The sequence below is a fragment of the Dysidea avara genome, chromosome 1 (assembly GCF_963678975.1).
Source record: "Dysidea avara chromosome 1, odDysAvar1.4, whole genome shotgun sequence".
Lineage (NCBI taxonomy): Eukaryota > Metazoa > Porifera > Demospongiae > Dictyoceratida > Dysideidae > Dysidea > Dysidea avara.
This window is the reverse complement of record NC_089272.1, coordinates 55,665,738-55,683,711: the sequence shown is the minus strand read 5'-3', so window position 1 is coordinate 55,683,711 and position 17,974 is coordinate 55,665,738. Positions and strand designations below refer to the sequence as shown.

The 17,974-nt window shown below is 40.2% G+C and overlaps 1 long non-coding RNA gene across 1 annotated transcript; it reads right to left on the bottom strand.

Moving 5' to 3' along the window:
- Positions 1-32: 32 nt before the first annotated feature.
- Positions 33-13,416, bottom strand: LOC136236581 (uncharacterized). Its single transcript, XR_010692184.1, has 7 exons — positions 13,285-13,416; positions 13,022-13,235; positions 4,495-4,597; positions 4,059-4,232; positions 2,939-3,033; positions 2,259-2,378; positions 33-271 (listed from the first exon to the last, which is right to left on the bottom strand). It is a non-coding gene; the product is annotated as an uncharacterized lncRNA (long non-coding RNA).
- Between the last annotated feature and the right edge of the window lie 4,558 nt (positions 13,417-17,974).

Below are 17,974 nucleotides of genomic sequence, written 5' to 3'. Positions count from 1 at the left end.
CATACGGTACAGCTAAGTCCCTGTAGTGTGACTTCTACATGTTACAGTGTCTATAATAACACAATAGTAGACTGACCAATACACATCCAAACTGATATACACTAAAAAGTAGCAACACAGTGACAATCAAAAAATTAATACAAAATAAATGCAACAAAATTAACAATTCGTTCATAAAGGGTAGATGTGATCATGTGAGACTATACTGCAAAATCTGATTGTGATGCCTGAGGTGACCTTAACACATGACATGAACCATAGTAGCATTGACCTGTGGAATATGAGTGGGTGGGGTTAATTAGAACATGTAGTTATGTACACAAACAATTAGTATAACATGATAAATTATTATTACTAACAATAATACTCATGCACACACTCAAAAGCAAAGCAAATCCTTTGGCTGTCATGCACACATGGTCACGCCTACCTAGTGAAATACTGAACCACTTGTGCACAGCTCAGTTGCTATGAGTTAGTCTGGGCAAGTCCTCCTAGGGGCAGGGCAAGTCCTCCTGGGGGCAGGACAAGTGCCCACCAGGAGACTGTACCATGTCTCATGGGTGAAGGTGTGGGCACCCAAAAAGTCCCACTTGAACCTCATCCGTTATGTAAGACATGGACAGTTAACATTTGCTTCCACAGTTAACACCAGGTAACAACTGTTGGGACAGAAAGCTACTTGAAAACAACAACATTAACTGGACACCATTGAATAGCTGCCACACACACACACACACACACGCACGCACGCATGGACACTGGTTACCAATTTGATCATCGGTGCAACTCTAATTGTACGTGTGCACTTGCTAGAGTGTGCGTGCATGTGTGTGTGTGTGTGTGTGTGTGTGGGGGGGGGGGCAGCATGACCAAGTAGTTAGGGCATCTGCCTGGTGATCAAAAGGTCCCAAGTTCGATTCCCAGTTATGCTGTTGTTGTTTCCTTGAGCAAGAAACTTTATTCACATTGCTCCAGTCTACCCAGCTGATAATGGGAACCTGTTGGCCTGTGTCAACTGGGGAGGTACCCACCCAGCTGTAACATCAATGGGTACCTGGGGAGCCAATTGTCCTTGTCTCGCTTAGCGGTGTTGTGGTTGCTGTGGAACTTTAAGTTCCGCAACCTCTCTCCGTGAGACCTGGACAGTGCTTTACTAGCCCTGCCTCAGGAGGATTTGCCTGCACAAGGCTCAAGCGCCTGAGTGGTGCACAGGCATCCCAGTGCTGGTTCGCTGGGTGGCAATAGCTGTGCTTCGTATGGCTGCCATAGGCCTTGCTTTTTTGCTTTGCTTATGTGGGGTTGTGTGTCTGTATACATGTTTTTAGCCTGAGTGGTATATGGCATTAAGCGTAGTCAAAATGAGATCGGAAAACACACACATGTGTGTGGTATAGAATTGTAACATACAGGTGTCATTATATGAGCCTTCTCCACAAATATGTCACAAAATAAAAATTGTGGCAATAGTTGGGATACTTTGTACAGAAAGATATTGGGAGTTAACTTATGTTATGATAATGTAAAGAAAGACACATATGATATGTGACTGGGTCTGCGAAAACCGGTCTTATTGCCCATGTAGCAGATTCGATTTTTCACCAAGAACACAATGCTACATGAATAAGCTATCTAATTTCACTATCAAAATCATCTAGGTCTGCAATTTTGATAGCTGTTTTTCCCAGGCCCTGTGGCAATCTGTACATGCAGTGTAGGGCCTTAATGGAGCTCTGGTCATGGTTGTAGCTCCGTAGTGTTGAATAAAGACCTCTGCTGTGAATTTCCTTTCAAATAAGCCAGTTTTGAGACCTGAATGGACCATAACTTGACCTAAGTCATCCCTAAGCCTTCCTTCCAATTTTTAAAAACAGCTTCTTGACCTCCTTCTGGGCCCTGCCTCCCTCCCTCCTTTGGAGCCCAACTGATACAGTCAACCACGGTTTAAAAACTATCTAAAATGGCGGAAAACTTAGCTGTTGGCTACTTGCCAGTGGATGCTCTGGAAGGTAAGGAATTGGTATAAAAAGTGTGAAAATTTGGTACACATAGCATCAACCATCAGCAAGCCACAATATACTAAATACTAAAAACTGACATTTCTTGAATAGGCAGTAAGACCGGTTTTTTCTGACTGACTCAAATATCATACATACTTCCAGTACAATCAAGTGTATTAGCATATCATTTAATATGTAACTTTGGTATCACCATGTACTCCCATTTCGCACTGACACAATATGTTTACTACCTCTTACCATTATTATCTAATGGCTCCAACCACCAAAAACGTTCAGCTGCTGACTGCATGATAAAGTTCCCCTCCAGAATTGTGTAGTAGCAGTCTGTCATTGGTAGTGACCACATGTACATCAGGCCTACAGTCAAACAGGATATACATGACAACAGCTTATCAACACTGAAACGTAATACATCACACAAATACCTGGAACACATAACAAATGTGATACATGTAATATAACAACTTTTGTTTGTGGCTTTAAAGGTTAATATGTAGCAAGAGATACAAATGAACCATGTTATTCTCCACGAACAGGCAAATATGATGGTGTATAGGCTAGGTATATACACTGTAAATGGATAATTGGTCCAGTCCCATGTGCAGGTCACCATTAAATGAGTTAAGTAGGTGGACTGTGCTCCCCCAGTTACCACCAGTTTCCCATTTTAACAATCAGATATACTGTAGATAAAGTTTCAAGGAAATTCAACAATAACCGGGTGTCAGTTTTAATCCTCAACTTTGTGTTGGTTGCAGCCATACAAAGGAATGGAGCCCTCTGGAAAATCAACCAACAAAAGATGAACAAACACTTTTCAAATATTTATAAGGTACATACCTCAATGGCCACAAACAAAAGAAATCATTAGTGACAATAGTCTGTACAAACACACACACACATGCAAGCACTAATACCTTGACTGATCACTGATGCGCACATAATTTGTCTCATTTAGTCGGGCGTGTCTCATCTCCATCACATCCTGGTCAAACACAACTAGTACACACACCTACAAACAACATTGTAAACACAACATGATATAACAATTAATAAATAAACGGCAAGACAATTACTATCCAAAGTTGGATATGCTGTATACAAGACTAACAGGTTATAAGCAGTTTTGCTAACTGCTATATAGATGATACAAAAATTTTAACTTAGTAGAAATGGGAACCGGAAATGGTCAAACCATCATATAAATGTACCTTAGATTACACACTTGCATAATGGCCACCTCTTATAGACCACCTTCTTACAAAGGCCACCACTGCACAAAGACTGACAGATCTCAAAGATGTACTACATGTAACTACACTTCACTTGAATGGAACATTCTAGTATGACACCTTCTGCTATGGGTATTTAACATGGATACACAATCTGCTCCTTCAAATGTTTGATATCACATGCACGTTTTCTACATGTTACGCACTTAATAAACAAGCATATAGGGAAATTGGAAACAGTGGAAATGAAAATGCTAAACAGAAGCAGTCAAATCATTATGTAGAGCTAAAGCCCTCGCATAGTGGCAATTACCTGTTAAAAACATCTTTTAACAAGACCACCTCTGTACAAATACCACAGCATAATTGCAGTATAGGTTCTAAAGATAGCTAAGGTATTTTACGACTCATACAACCTGTTTATGCTAGCCATCTAGTTCGAACTATCTTGATTTAGAGAGATTTCGAAGTTAGTGTAAATGTGTACCACATCAAGCCACTCTGGAATGGACCTGCTAGGGATGTGGGTCTAGTTTGATCTAGCTCGCTCTGCTTACCAGTATAAATAGTTGTAATCCTGCAGTTCAATTTGGCTTTAGTAAATGGAATAAATATATGGAGAACTACAGCTTAAAATGGCGACTGTAATGTTGAAATGAAACAACAGTGAAGTATTTAGGTGACAACAGAAGGGTGGCCTCAAGAACAACATAATGGGTCAAGAACAAATAGAGTAAATAGTCAGCCAACTACACAGAATTGAAAGGTTGTCATCAACATTTAATACTTTATCATGTCTACTAACCTGACAATAATAGACAGCAGAAATCCTTTAACTCCATCAATAATCTCTACTTTGATGGCTACCATAATCACAAAGGTGACGGCTAACTTGCTGACATCGAAGTACATACGTATACATGTGGCATGAGGTATGTAGGTCAAGATTGACTCTGTATAATCACGTTCTCACAGAACCCTGCAATACAACACATACAAATTTATTACCATACAATACAGGAGTGAGGGAATAGTGTTCTTGTTAGTGAGGTATTTGGATTTCAGGGGTCTAATCTAAGCGTGTGCACACTAAAATAAATGGACACTTATTATTCACAACAAAGAGCAAACATCAAAGCATAAAGTCATGTGCTTTAATAATCACAGCTGTTTTGCTTACCCACAAAACAGCATCATAGCAAAATTAAACTTCACTCTCACAAAACAATCATAGAACTGACCTCACATATAGAAGCTCCTTTTTGCCTCAGGGTCCTTCAGAAGTGTAGCAAATACTACAACCAAATTTGACTTGGTGACATCTGGACTGACTGACTTTTGTAACTACAGGGAAGAAATTCACAGGACAAATAATACACATGATGGACAATATTTTAAACTACTCCCTACAGTGTATACGTACGTATCTACACAAGTAACACTTTAAGAGCAGACACATGAACACACACCAATAGTGTATACACTCAGGATCATGTACACTAACACAAACACTCTATTCACTGAAACATCTATATAATAGACACTTTGGGATCAACTGAAATTTAAGGAGGTTGTCACAGTGCGATCACCCCAAAATTTTCACAATCTACTGTACTTGATTTTAGCAGTATACACCGCAGGACTGATTGTACTTTTGAAGAAAGAACAAACTTAGTACTCTACCATAGAGTGTATATTCCAACACAGTAGAGAATAATATCCCTCAAGTATAATAATTGTACGAATTGAATGCACAAGTGGTTTGTATAGGGTAACAATGTTTGGTCACACCCATGCATTGTTTGGTTCCCCTTTCACAACTTAAGGTAAACAATACTAAATATGGTCAAATGAGACAGCAACCACAATGCTAAGGAGGTTTGTGGGGAGGTTTGTGGCTAAGTTTCACACCACACTGATAATATGTACTCAAATTACACTGACTATAACGTATGATGTTACTTCCAAGTACTGTATAGACTAAATATTTCAAGGTTAAGCAATGTTGCTAAAAATTAAATTTTCACGGATTTACAAACACTCCTAAAATGTATTAGACTAAATGGAGGTCTAAATATTTCAAGGGTAAAATTTTTTCTGTTATACCCAAAACCATGAAATCAGAGAAACTTTTTCCCCTCGAAATATTTAGGCTATACAGTAGCACTTGTCTTGTTTGCAATATTTGTTTTGAACAATAAATTTAATGTGATGGGATGTTAAAATTGCTGTGGTTTCCGTGAGGACAGTCAACAGTACAAGAATATACCTTATACCAAGAGTTCATATCTATATTATAAGAGTGAAAAGCCGTCTGTCTGTCTGTCTGCATTCCATTTGATGTCACGCATTGTACTCTCGAACCGCTAAGAGTGAAAAGCCGTCTGTCTGTCTGTCTGCATTCCATTTGATGTCACGCATTGTACTCTCGAACCGCTGCGCGTTTGGAAGTGTCTTTGGCGTCACGGAAGCGCTGATTATTGAGCTCAACAATGACGCTTTCGAAAAGTTCGTGCGAGCTATCGTTAGTCGTCTAGGGGCCGTTGAAGGCAGGTGTGTAGACTAAAATTCGCTTGAATTCTTTCTATAAACCGCATGCAAACCGCAAGTAAACACCTATCTCAGTCCATTTGTACAAGTCTTTATAATACTAAAATATTGCTGTAACAATGTGGTGAAGTAGATAGGTTAATGGTTTAGGTTCCTGCCTTACGTGCGCGAGGTTGTGGGTTCGAGTCCAGCTGGTGTTAATTTTTTTTTCGTTTTGGGCACCTTTTCAGTACACCTTTTTTCGCACTGTGCTGCATGTGTTTTTGCCAACTGTACACACGTGATATTTCTAATTCAAATTCATTTGATGTGCTGTGTAAGCATGCCCGAGCATGCCGCCTAAGCGAAAACGATCGTCTACTTTTTGTGCGTTTCAAGCAAAGAGACGCAAGCAGAACCAAAGATTGGATCCAGAGAAGAGACGGGAAGAAGCAGAACGACAAATACTGCGCCGCCAGGAGGCTTCAACTGGAACTACCACCTCATCCAGTGCTAGGTGTGAACTGGACTCACAACAGAGACGACGACAACGTGACGCAGAAGCCCATCGTGTGGCCCGCCAGGACGAAGAAAGAAGATCACAGGAACGGATCCACGATGCAGCTGCCCGTCGACTTGCGCGTGCGGACCCGGCCAGAGAAGAACAGCAGCGTGATACAGCTGCCCGTCGACTTTCGCGTGAAGACCCAGTAACAAGGAGGGAGGAGCAACAACAAGATACAGCTTCCCATCAACAAGCTCGAGCTGATCCACTCTACAGAGCTCTGGAGCAGCAGGCTAACACAGCACGCAAACAACAGGTACAGTACGTGCAAGCACACACCCAAGCTTTAGGGGGCTTAACTATCAGCCACACAACTTCTTCAACACTACAGATGTAGGCACACTTAGTGTAGAATACACACACTGCGGCGCATTAAAATTTCCCCAGGAGACCGAATCCCTTTTGTTGCTTGAAGGGTAATGTCCAGTTAGAGGCATTTCCACAGCCCCAGTCATTCTTGAGACACCTGTATGAAGGTACAAACACAGCAGGTAAACATTTTCTAGCTAGCATACGTAAGTATAATAGTGCATTTCAAATGACAAGCTTTGGCTGTAACGAGATAACTATGGCTGGCTTCAATCCTTCTTTTAGAGTACAGGGTCAAGTCTATCATCGTATAGGTAGTTTAGTTCCATCAACAGGTGAGTCTCCTAAATTTATTTATTTTATCGACAACCAGCAAACTGAAGTAGCTACAAGATGTGGGATAGTTGATGGGTTAAGGCTTGACATAGTTAGGGGTATTACTGAGCTTTTGCATGACGATAATCACTATGTTCAACTTATTAAGGTAACTAAAGAAATATTTGAGCAGCATGATGAGCCAGCAAATATTAGGGTAGTGATTAATGAGAACAAACGGCCTGTAGGAGAGCATGCTAGGAGGTACAATAGCCCGATGTGTGACGAGGTAGGAGTGCTAATGCCTAATGATAATGTAAATAATAGGGACATAGTTTTGCACTATAGGGATGGGTCTTTGCAGCGCATTTCTGAACTTCATAGGGGGTATGATCCTTTACAGTATCCTTTACTCTTTTCTTATGGCACTGATGGATGGCACATCAACCTGAAATTGGCTAATGGTAGGAAATTGAGAGCCATGGTGTATTGCCGCTACCACATCATGGTCAGGCAGCAAGTGCCTGTATTGCTTAAGGCTAAAAGACTTTTCCAGCAATTCCTGGTTGACGCCTACTGTAAGATTGAAACTGAGCGCTTACAGTTTCTCAGGCGTGAGCAAAAGGCACTACGTGCTGATTGCTACCAGGATTTGCGGGATGCAATGGTAGATGGGGATGGTGACCCCAGGAATGTTGGTTGTAGGGTGATCCTACCGATGCTTGCCTCAAGCGATCTCATCTGTGGGACAGTGTGGTGGTTAAACAACTACACACTAACATGAGAGTGCACCTGTGTGGGGATGTGGCAGCTGGACAATTCAGTGAAGAACTATTGGCCATTGGAGATGGGAAGTTTCCTATTGACACTCTACCTGATGTTGTCCAGCTACCTGACACCATGGGAACCTTTGTGGATAGCAAGGAGGAACTGGTTTCCAGCAGATTTGCTCTCTAACTTTAGGGACTTGGCTTGGCTTTCTGAACGCTGCATTCTTGCTCCTCTTAACAAGACCACTCATTCCATCAACATGACTCTGGTGGAGCAGTTACCTGGTGACTGCTGTGACTACAGGTCCTTGGACACCATACCTGATGAATATCAGGCTGTTCACTTTCCAACAGAATTCTTGAACTCTTTAGAGGTATCTGGACTACCTTAGCATCTTCTCTTACTTAAAGTAGGCGCTCCTATTATTATTCTACGCTCTCTAGATCCTACAAGGGTTACTAATGGCACTAGGTGTGTAGTTACTAAACTGTCGGATAACACAGTAGAGGCCAAGATTTCTCACGGTAGATATGCAGGACACGATATTATAATACCACGCATTCCTCTCATTCCGAGTAACTGGGTTTTGCCTTTTGAATTTAGACGGCTTCAATTTCCAATTGCACTTTGCTTTGCCATGACCATTAACAAAAGCGAGGGCCAAACTTTTAAGGCTGTAGGATTAGAATTGACGGACGAAAGCTTCACACACGGCATGCTTTATGTGGCACTATCTAGGGTAGGTTGAGAAGATAGATTGACACTTTTGGGATTGCAAAACACATAATGTAGTCTATAGTGAGGTTTTTAGATAGGCAAACACATGCACCTTAGTTAGGTTTGTCTGCTGCTACTGCTGCTCTGTGATATTGTGGATCAGCACCTGTGGATGGTGGTAAGGAAGGTATTATGGTAAAAAAAAATGTATCAGATAGTTGCTTTGTATATTTATGTATGTGTGAAACTATTTATCTTTTCTATTCTTTTGTCTTTATGCATATCCTGGATGGTTTGCTAGGAGGAGGGATGACTGCAGCTACACAGTGAAATGACACGGTCCCGTGGCAGACTGTTCTTCACAACGTGGGGCACGTTGTGAAAATGGGAGCTATTTATAGACTTTGCAGCAATGATTTAAACTCTTTCTACACATGCATACAAAGCAGAGTGGAGCATTTTTAGGTTTTTCCTGTGCAGCAAAACAAAAGAAAAGGCTGGCAGGTTTTTTCCATGAGCTGTCTTGGGTTGGATGACTAAAATTTTTTGTTTTCATTTATTATTGTTTCTTGCTAGCCCCCACTCTGTGCCCATGCTGTTATATTTTATAAAGCCGTTATATTTTGTCAACAGAATCGTTGTAGTGGAGATACAATAATTCATGGTATGTTTGGTTGATGGTAGAATTTGAGCAACTTAAGTCACAAAATATTCCAATAAGAGTGCACTTCTCCACAATTATTGCATTCATGCAATCCTTACACCACATTGTTTCCTTAGTCTTTTATAAAGTATCTATAATAGTATATTACCAACTGTAATTTCATTTAATTTCCATGTCATTGTACATACTGCCCTGCACGATAGGGCAGGTACTACAGCTAGTATATATATATTTAGGAGAGTATCCAACGCCTGTATTGCCCCTTCAAAACACACTGTGTATTAATTGTGCAACATTGTGTAATATATCTGAATATTTTAGTATAATTTCAGTAAACTCCAACACATGGCTTCGCCATGAAAGACTTGTTGATAGGCATTGATATACCAAAGCGAAGACCTGCAAGCACTTCAAGGCCCTTATAGCTCTTGAAGCAAGTTAACACCTTTGGTGATGACGACTATTGCATAACATTATTTGTTTTGAAGTGCATTTTGAAGTGGCAATACAGCGTTGGAAACTCTCCTAAATATTATATATTATGAACTCTTGCTTATACCCAGAAATTTTCACAGTACGTGGTCTTCATGGTTAGTAAAGCTACCTGTGAAATTTTATCACGTGAAAATTTGTGTGTCCTACTCACTCCACTGAAGTGTGGCTCCAGGTATGTGATAGTGTTGTAAGATTATGTGGATCCCACATAAGCCTACAAACAGTATCACACATTCCCGATATTATTAAGGTGAGGGTGGGTCACAAATGAAGCTGGTCTACTGCAAGACTAGACTATACCTCACACACAGATTGCCACTACCATGCTACATCTACTTGGTTCATTCACATGTAAATAATTATCTATGGTTCAGAAGCACTTCAGGTATCTGTATGATGCTTGAAGTAAAAAACAGTGCAGACCATTTGCAGCTGTGTGGTTGAAAACAAAAATCTTCGAATCGAGACCTGTGAAACTTAAAACAAGAAAATTCTGACTGAGGTCATGACCATGAAATATACATACTGTAAAAATTTCCAGGTATACAATACTGTATCTTTACAATTCAATATACACTATATAGTGACCCAACACCCTGTAGTTGTGTAACCTTTGTTGTTTTCTGTACACATAGACACTATAAATCATATTCAAATTACATCAAGAGAATTGTGTTTGTGTTACCAGACACACAATCAAAGTCTCAAGGTAAACCTAATCGACCATAATTACCGAGGGGTCTGAAACTCCCTTGAAATCTCGTACAGCCTCTTCGAAGTCTTGTTGAAATCTCAGCTCATTATGAAATCTGAAATCGCTGTATATTCCCCACATACTGCTGTATATGTGCGATTATAATTGGTACACCATAAAGGATCAGCAACTTTATATAGCTTCTAGAGACGAAAACGTTTGTGTGAAAAATTTCCGTACTTCTCCGGATACTAATGATCACGTGATCAATACATGCAGATTTTATAATTTTGTTTTGTTGTGAAATCTGAAATCTTGCTAAAAAATCTTTGAAATCTTGAAAAAAGTTGAAAATATGAAATCTTGTACAAGATTTTTTTTCCAGTTTTGGACCCCTCAATAATTACTGTATCATACAGTACAGTATGTATTGTATACTATATAATACGGACCCCCCTACACAGGTGACACCCTTCCCCACCGCCCCAAATTTTTGCCCAAAAAAAGGACCTTTATGGAAGAGTGGAAGAGTCTTTGTGTTACGTATACTATAGCATTAGAAACAATAAATCGTCACAGAAGAACAAATACTGAATTTACAAAATAATCCTTACTGAAATTTTAGTCTGCTTGCCTTATTGTAAAGCTAGAGGCTAAACAGTGTAGTGTATGACCAGTGACCACCTCCACAATAACAAACTAACTAGTGACATGTGTCTTTAGGTGTTCCAATTAGTGTCTGTTCTCTGCTCCTTGCTTTTCCTTCATCACATAACAACAAAATTTGGTGGTAAACTAAATTTGACAAACTGGCGATTAATCACCAAACTGCCAAATTTAATATTATTTCCATTACCCTGTGTCCAAGCTTTTGATAGTAGTTGTTGAAGTAAGTTACAACAAACCAAGTGTGGCTTCATGGATACACATCTTACTAGTAAATTAATGTGGTTCCATGATCAAATGGGTGTGGCTCTGTGAGACTAGAACTCATATTCAATTAGTGGTATGGCTACATGGAAGCTTGCAGACAATGACATGAATTTGTACACAGCCATTGATAAGTGGGTGAGGCTCTACATTACCTACACACAGAAATACATGATCCGGATAAATAGGAGTGACCCACAAAGGAAACTGGACTGTGAGGACCTAGTCTAACAACACCCACCCATTCACACATAAAGGAGGGGATACAGACTAAACAAGACCCAGATATTCTTCAATAAAGTGGATCAGACTGGGATGACCTGACAAGATACATGCAGTGACCAAATCCATAAGATAATATTTCAGCACAAGAAGGATTGTACAACATGCATGCTTCACCCTTCTATCACCTTACACCACATACAACCTCGCATGCAATGATGTACCACCAATTTTTCAGTGAGAGCATTTCACCAAAAATTATTTTTTTGTTGACTGCAATATCATAGCAAATTGCAAAATATTTGTTTCGCCAATATTTGTGACCAGATTTTACAAAACCAATTCAAATCACACATCAGGCAAAATCAAACTAACACCTCCAGTGGATAAATACACTATCGTACTAGTAGTGTTGACACTCAGTACCACTCAAACTACTCGTGTGAAGGACCTAGCTTGGCAAGAATAAGTAGTTTACTGGTGGACAGCCTGATATGTTGGCCAGGCGTTTTTCTGTGGATTTTGCTACATATCAACCACTAAGGAGCCAGCACAGCCCTGTAATCTCGTCGCTGGACTACAATCATGGTCTGCCTCCATTTTGAGGTCCAACCCTTGCCCACCCCACCACCCTCCACCTCTTTGTGAGCATTCGTGATACTACTTCGCTCGTCCAACTGCTCAGATTTTCAGTGACTTGTAATTACCAGTGACTTGGTCAGGGAAAACAGGTAATGTGTTGTGTGTACATTAATGTGACCTGCTGAGCAAAAACCGACTGTTTTCACACATTCCTCAAATTCCGCATCTCTGTAATCTATAGTAACAAAAGAGTGGACAGCCAAAGTTTCAGCCTTTTATGATGAATGATATTGGAGTTATAGTGCTTGACAGTTGGAACAGTGATAAGTACAGCAACAATATGGAAAATAAATTACAGGTGCTTAGATAAGTGATCACAACTCATGATTGAAACAAGCTATGAAGATGGGACTTGGTTCAATCTGTGCACCATGAACTGGCAAATCAATCAAGGTATAGTACTCCCTGTACTCCTCCGTGTTGACAAAGAAGACCATTTCAACTAAGAAATGACAACCATTAACGTTGTTTTTACTGCATTGTAAATAAACATCCATAACTCACGTATTCTTTGCAAACACAAAACAAAGATTTTCTTACTCTCCATAAACAGGTGAATCTAGTGGTACATAGGTTCTATTGATTTGAGCTTATTTTCAGTGTGTAGGAATGCAGTTAAAGCGTGCATAAATTTTTCATGTAGCACACGCATTTATTTATACCCAGTGTATTTCTATGGCAACACAGAATTTTGTGAAAACACCAGTTTTCACTCAGCAGGTCACAAATACTAAGTGTTGTGCTAGTATACATAATATACTCAACACTACAGGATCCCATCTACTCTTAATAATTATCAGTGGTAATGGACCCTGTTGAGGAGTTTGTTAGATCTATCCTGTGTATACAGTAGAGCAGATAGTTATACACATGATAGTGTGTATTGTGTAGGTTTGTACGTACCATATACTGTACCTTTATTATACTTCTCATCCATTGAGCCATTGCACTACATTGACTAGACAAATAACCTCATTTCCAGTCTTGTCCCCTTCACCAGGGGGCAGTCTTCATTAATATCTCCTCTACCCATCACGTGATCCATACGATTACCGTCTCCAGGTTTCCTCACCGGTCAATGCTGGTGCAGATAAACACATTCTACCCCTGCCTGCGATCACCGTTCACGCTGCATAGATACTATACCCACCAAAGTGGGGAATGGCTGGTGTACTTACCTCAACGAAGTGAGGCTAAACAATATCTGCGTTCCATCACCGCTAAGACTTCAGTAAGAGACGCACCAGGATTTCTGCACCATACATGGTCGAGGATACGCACAGTATCGCATTTCGTCTACACCTTTAAAAAAGTAGAGGCGCTAACTTATATGAGGTGCGCTTAAAGTATTAAGAGAGTGCAGCCTGCTGCATGATCATGCCAGGATTCTATGGTACATCTCATATGTAGTGGAGCCCCAGACACCCCTAAATTGGGGAAAACATTATGTTTTCCAGTTTCCAAATTAACAGTACCAGTAGTTTGTACACCCCTCAACTAAGGACACTTCTTCATAAAGGACAAATAAATTCCCCAGTGGTGTCCATCTTAGAGGCTTCCACGTACACTGTAATTAACAGATGTTGATACAGTTAGCCTTGTGCCTCTAGCCTATGATGTTATTGTATGGCTAGTAGTAGTTTAATAGTTGGACTTGTAGTTAGCTAGTGTTCCCACCCAATTAATGGTTAGTTTGTTATTGTTTACACAATCTGTGTGGACACAAGAACATCATCACAAGAAACTACTTGTGTGTGACAAATAGCTCATGTGCCCAGACAGCTTCAAAATTTTCATTATAAATACAAATTGTTTTATGATGATTTTGCATGCACAACTTCAGAATTATGAACTCTTACAATTACATATCTGAATGCAAGATGGCCACCAGGTGGTTCAGATACTCATGTTCCATGTACTATACATGACTTGAGATGTTCCATTTGTGTTATGTTTACAATCTGTATACATAATGTAAGCTACATGCAACAGTTGTCAAAAGCACACATGCTACTGTAAAGTTGGCTGTAAATGGATTGAGAACACCTCATGTATATGTTGCTACTGTACTTACAGTATGTCAAGTGTAGTGTGCAATTATTTATGTATTTACTTTGCCTTGTCTCACACATTCAGGCTGATACAGTATCATTTTAAAGGGTTTTCACTGAGAGAAGAATCCAAGACACTTACTCCAGAAAGTCTGTTTTAATGAGGGATAAAGCTGAGTCCACCAGTGCATCATAAAGCATGCATGGCATCTCGAGAAGCAGAAAAAGCTCAAATTACTGCACCAGTGTTACATTCCTCATCAAAGAATTCAAAAATGCACAACACAGGTAGTAGTGTCTCATCTTCTAAGGAAGAAAATACTGCTAAGAGAAGTGAGGACTCTGAATTTCCTAAGAAAAAGCTAAAATGTGGGTGTGTGTGTGTAGTATATGAATGTTTGTGCGTGTGTGTCAGCAAAAGAGCAAGCATATTTGACGTAAGACAAAGTACGTAGTAGGGCTGAAATGATAGATTTTTAGTATTCAAGTACTTTCTAGAGTTAACAATCGAGCACTCACGAATACTAGCTACTTGCAGTCATGCCCATTTGACATGTTTTGTACCAACCTTAAACAGTTAACAGCTTCTCAGGTAACAACAATGATACACACACTGTATTTAAAGTAGGGCTGAGTGACAGTGGCGGAGGAGGGGACTTTATTTCAGGGGGCTGCATGGCTGGGAAGCTATAGAGGTACATCTTACTTAGTGAGCAAAGTACACAAGCATGTGAAGCATGCAAACCTAGGGGGTCTGGGGGCATACCTCCCACAGGAAAATTTTGAAAATTAAACCCTCTGAGATTGAATTTCAGACAGTTATCACAGTATATGGCTTGACTGTTGTGTGGTGACTGTTCTATTAAAATTCAATGTTAGGTTGACTGTTCTATTAGAGTATATCGATCTTTTATAACTGAAGCTCAGTATACCAACTACAAGTATTTAAGGGGGGCTAAGCCCCTCCATAATATGTTTGGGAGGGGCTGTAGTCCCCCTTATCTCCCCGTCTCCGCCGCCCCTGCTGAGCGATAATATCGATAGTTCAATGCTCGCGATCAAAAAATCATTTTCGCGATATGATAATTATTATTATTATCAAGTCTACCAGTTGGGCACTGGAGGGTTTGCACAGAAGGCAGAGCCTGTATAGTCTCGCGTGGCCAGACCGCTTTTTTTCTCTTTGTCATTGGGTAGGGAGAAAAAAGATTCTGGAACAGTTCGAATCCCACGATCGTCTTGACACGTCACGAGGCTACGTCACAAGTAGTCTCGCGTGCCAGACGGTTTGTGTGGGGGCGGCAAATAAACCGTCTGGTCACTGTTGCACACATTGCGGGACCACTGCCGGAATGTTGGCAGAGCCAATCAGATCGCTTCGCGCACTCTGACGAAACAACCACTAATAATTCAAATTCTTAGTGTAATAAAGAACTGAATCTCGGCTACAGATCACTTTTTCGAAAGTTTTACAACGCCGTGGGCTTAGGATCTTTGTTTCCCTAGTACAGGGCTCTTAAAAGCGTTCGTATAAGAACGATCGTGGTTCGCTACGGATTTGTGAAACGACAAAATTGTCGAGAAAGACGTTCAGCAATGTTTCGAATACGTCACCAGGACATTACCAGTACAATTATTGTCTTAGTCTGCCCAAAGAGGTGATTGGAACGATTATTGCATCATCCTTGGCGCAAAACAATGCCGTGATGTAATCTAATTGCATTCCAGTGAGTTCACGGAAAGTGTGTAACAGTGACCAGACGGTTTATTTGCCGCCCCCACACAAACCATCTGGCACGCGAGACTACGTCACAAGTATGCAACCCATGCGCTTAAACTCCATTGTAATAAGAATGCCGCAGCACAACAATAAACAAAGACTTAGCTTACCTAAACATTTAACATTCGATTCAATCTATTATCGCCTCAAAGGCAGCTTTAAATGCTGATAGGTTTATAAATACGCGCTTGAAATTGATTGACGCAAGCGGCTACTATTTGAAAACGCATCACGTTTCTTTGGTTACACCCCGAATTAACCGGGGAGTGCCAAGACGAGTGTGGGATTCGGACTGTTCCAGACCCTTTTTTCTCCCTACCCAATGACAAAGAGAAAAAAGCGGTCTGGCCACGCGAAACTAGAGCCTGTACGAGGTGCTTCACCACTAGCCCAGGAAACCTAAGCGAAAATCGTTGAGTTTAGTATCCTAAAGTAAAGCGGGACAAATGCTGAAAAAAAGCCAACCCCTGCGTGAATTACAGCTTACCAGTGGCGGATCTAGGAATTAATAAAGGGGTTTCCAGTTTAGAAGGTGGAGATATACACTGACATGAGACGCAGAAGTTTGCACTACATTGTCTGGTTTGGTAAGGTGAGACCAAAAAAAAACAACAAATGATTACAGCCTATTGATAGTACATAAATAACTTGCTACACACTACTTTAATAGCTACTGTGACTGCTGTATTAGAGTATTTCGATCAAGGCGCATTCCGTGGAAACCTTGAAACCCACCTAAATCCGCCACTGCTTACTATCGCGATATTGTAAGATAACTAGTAAGATTGCTACCAAGTTTATTTAACTGTTTTGTAACCCTTCAGGCTTGTTTATTCGCGAAATATTTAGTTGTAAGGCTGTAACAAGCTGTGTATATTGATCGGCCGCCCACGCAATTAGTCGATCGCTTCGCGAAGTGTTTAGAATTCCACTTAAAATGCTACTTGAGAAGCTGGCTTAGCTGTTTTATAACTACTTGGCTTGCTTTATCATGGAAAAGTTTGGCTGCAAGGCTGTAACAAAAATTGTAGAAATATCGGGCGCCCACGCAATTAATTACCTAATTGATGCACTTACAAGAAAACCAATTTATGGTGGTGTTAATTATCCTTAAGGTTACGGTATAGTCACGGGCAATCATTCAAAATTTTGAATGCCTATCGATACTTTTTGAGAAGCCCATAAAACCAGTCTAGCAGCATGAAAAGTTTTAAATGAAGGTGAAGCTCTTCATATTTAATGTTTTTATGTAGCTACAGTGTAGTTTGAGGCAGGTGGAACACTACGGTTGCCATTATTCCACGGAACGGCACGGAATGGAATGGCATATTCTGTGGCATTATTCTCTTGGAACGGAACAGAGCAGACACACGTGTCCCTCAATGCATCAACTATAGTATTAGCTACTTGGTGGCCATGGGCGTCCTGGAACGGGTAGATTTATAAGGGAAGTTCTATAGACTACATTCAGCTCTAAATCTATAGCTATCAGCTCTGCAAAGCTATAACATAAAAACTAGTAGCCGCAGTATTATAGCTATGTCTAGGTACTAATGAACTTAGTTGTCCCTCAGTCTCCACTATGTACGTAGCTATACAGCAACTGAAGTCTAATTTAACCTTGCTACATAGATTGATGCCACAGTGAAAAAAATTCTTAAGAATACACAGTTAACAGCAAAAATTGAATACAACTATGTTGATAACACCAACATTATCGAGTAAAATAAGTGACAAAGTAATAGCATATACAGTTATTTAACACAATTAAATTAAAAGCAGTACAGCAAATAAATGGTACAATGACAGACTACAATGTAACAATTACTAAACACTAACTAGTTTCAACACAGCTTTGACAACTCCAGTGTACATTCTTGCCTAAGGTGCTTCAACCGAAACTGGAGAAATGCACACATCTCCATGGTACCATTCTGACACTCCAAACAGCAAGTCATTGGAGGTTGACGTGGCATTATATAAGCCTTCGCTTATTCAGTTTATATAACTTTCAGATTTTTCTTCTTTTGCCTCTGA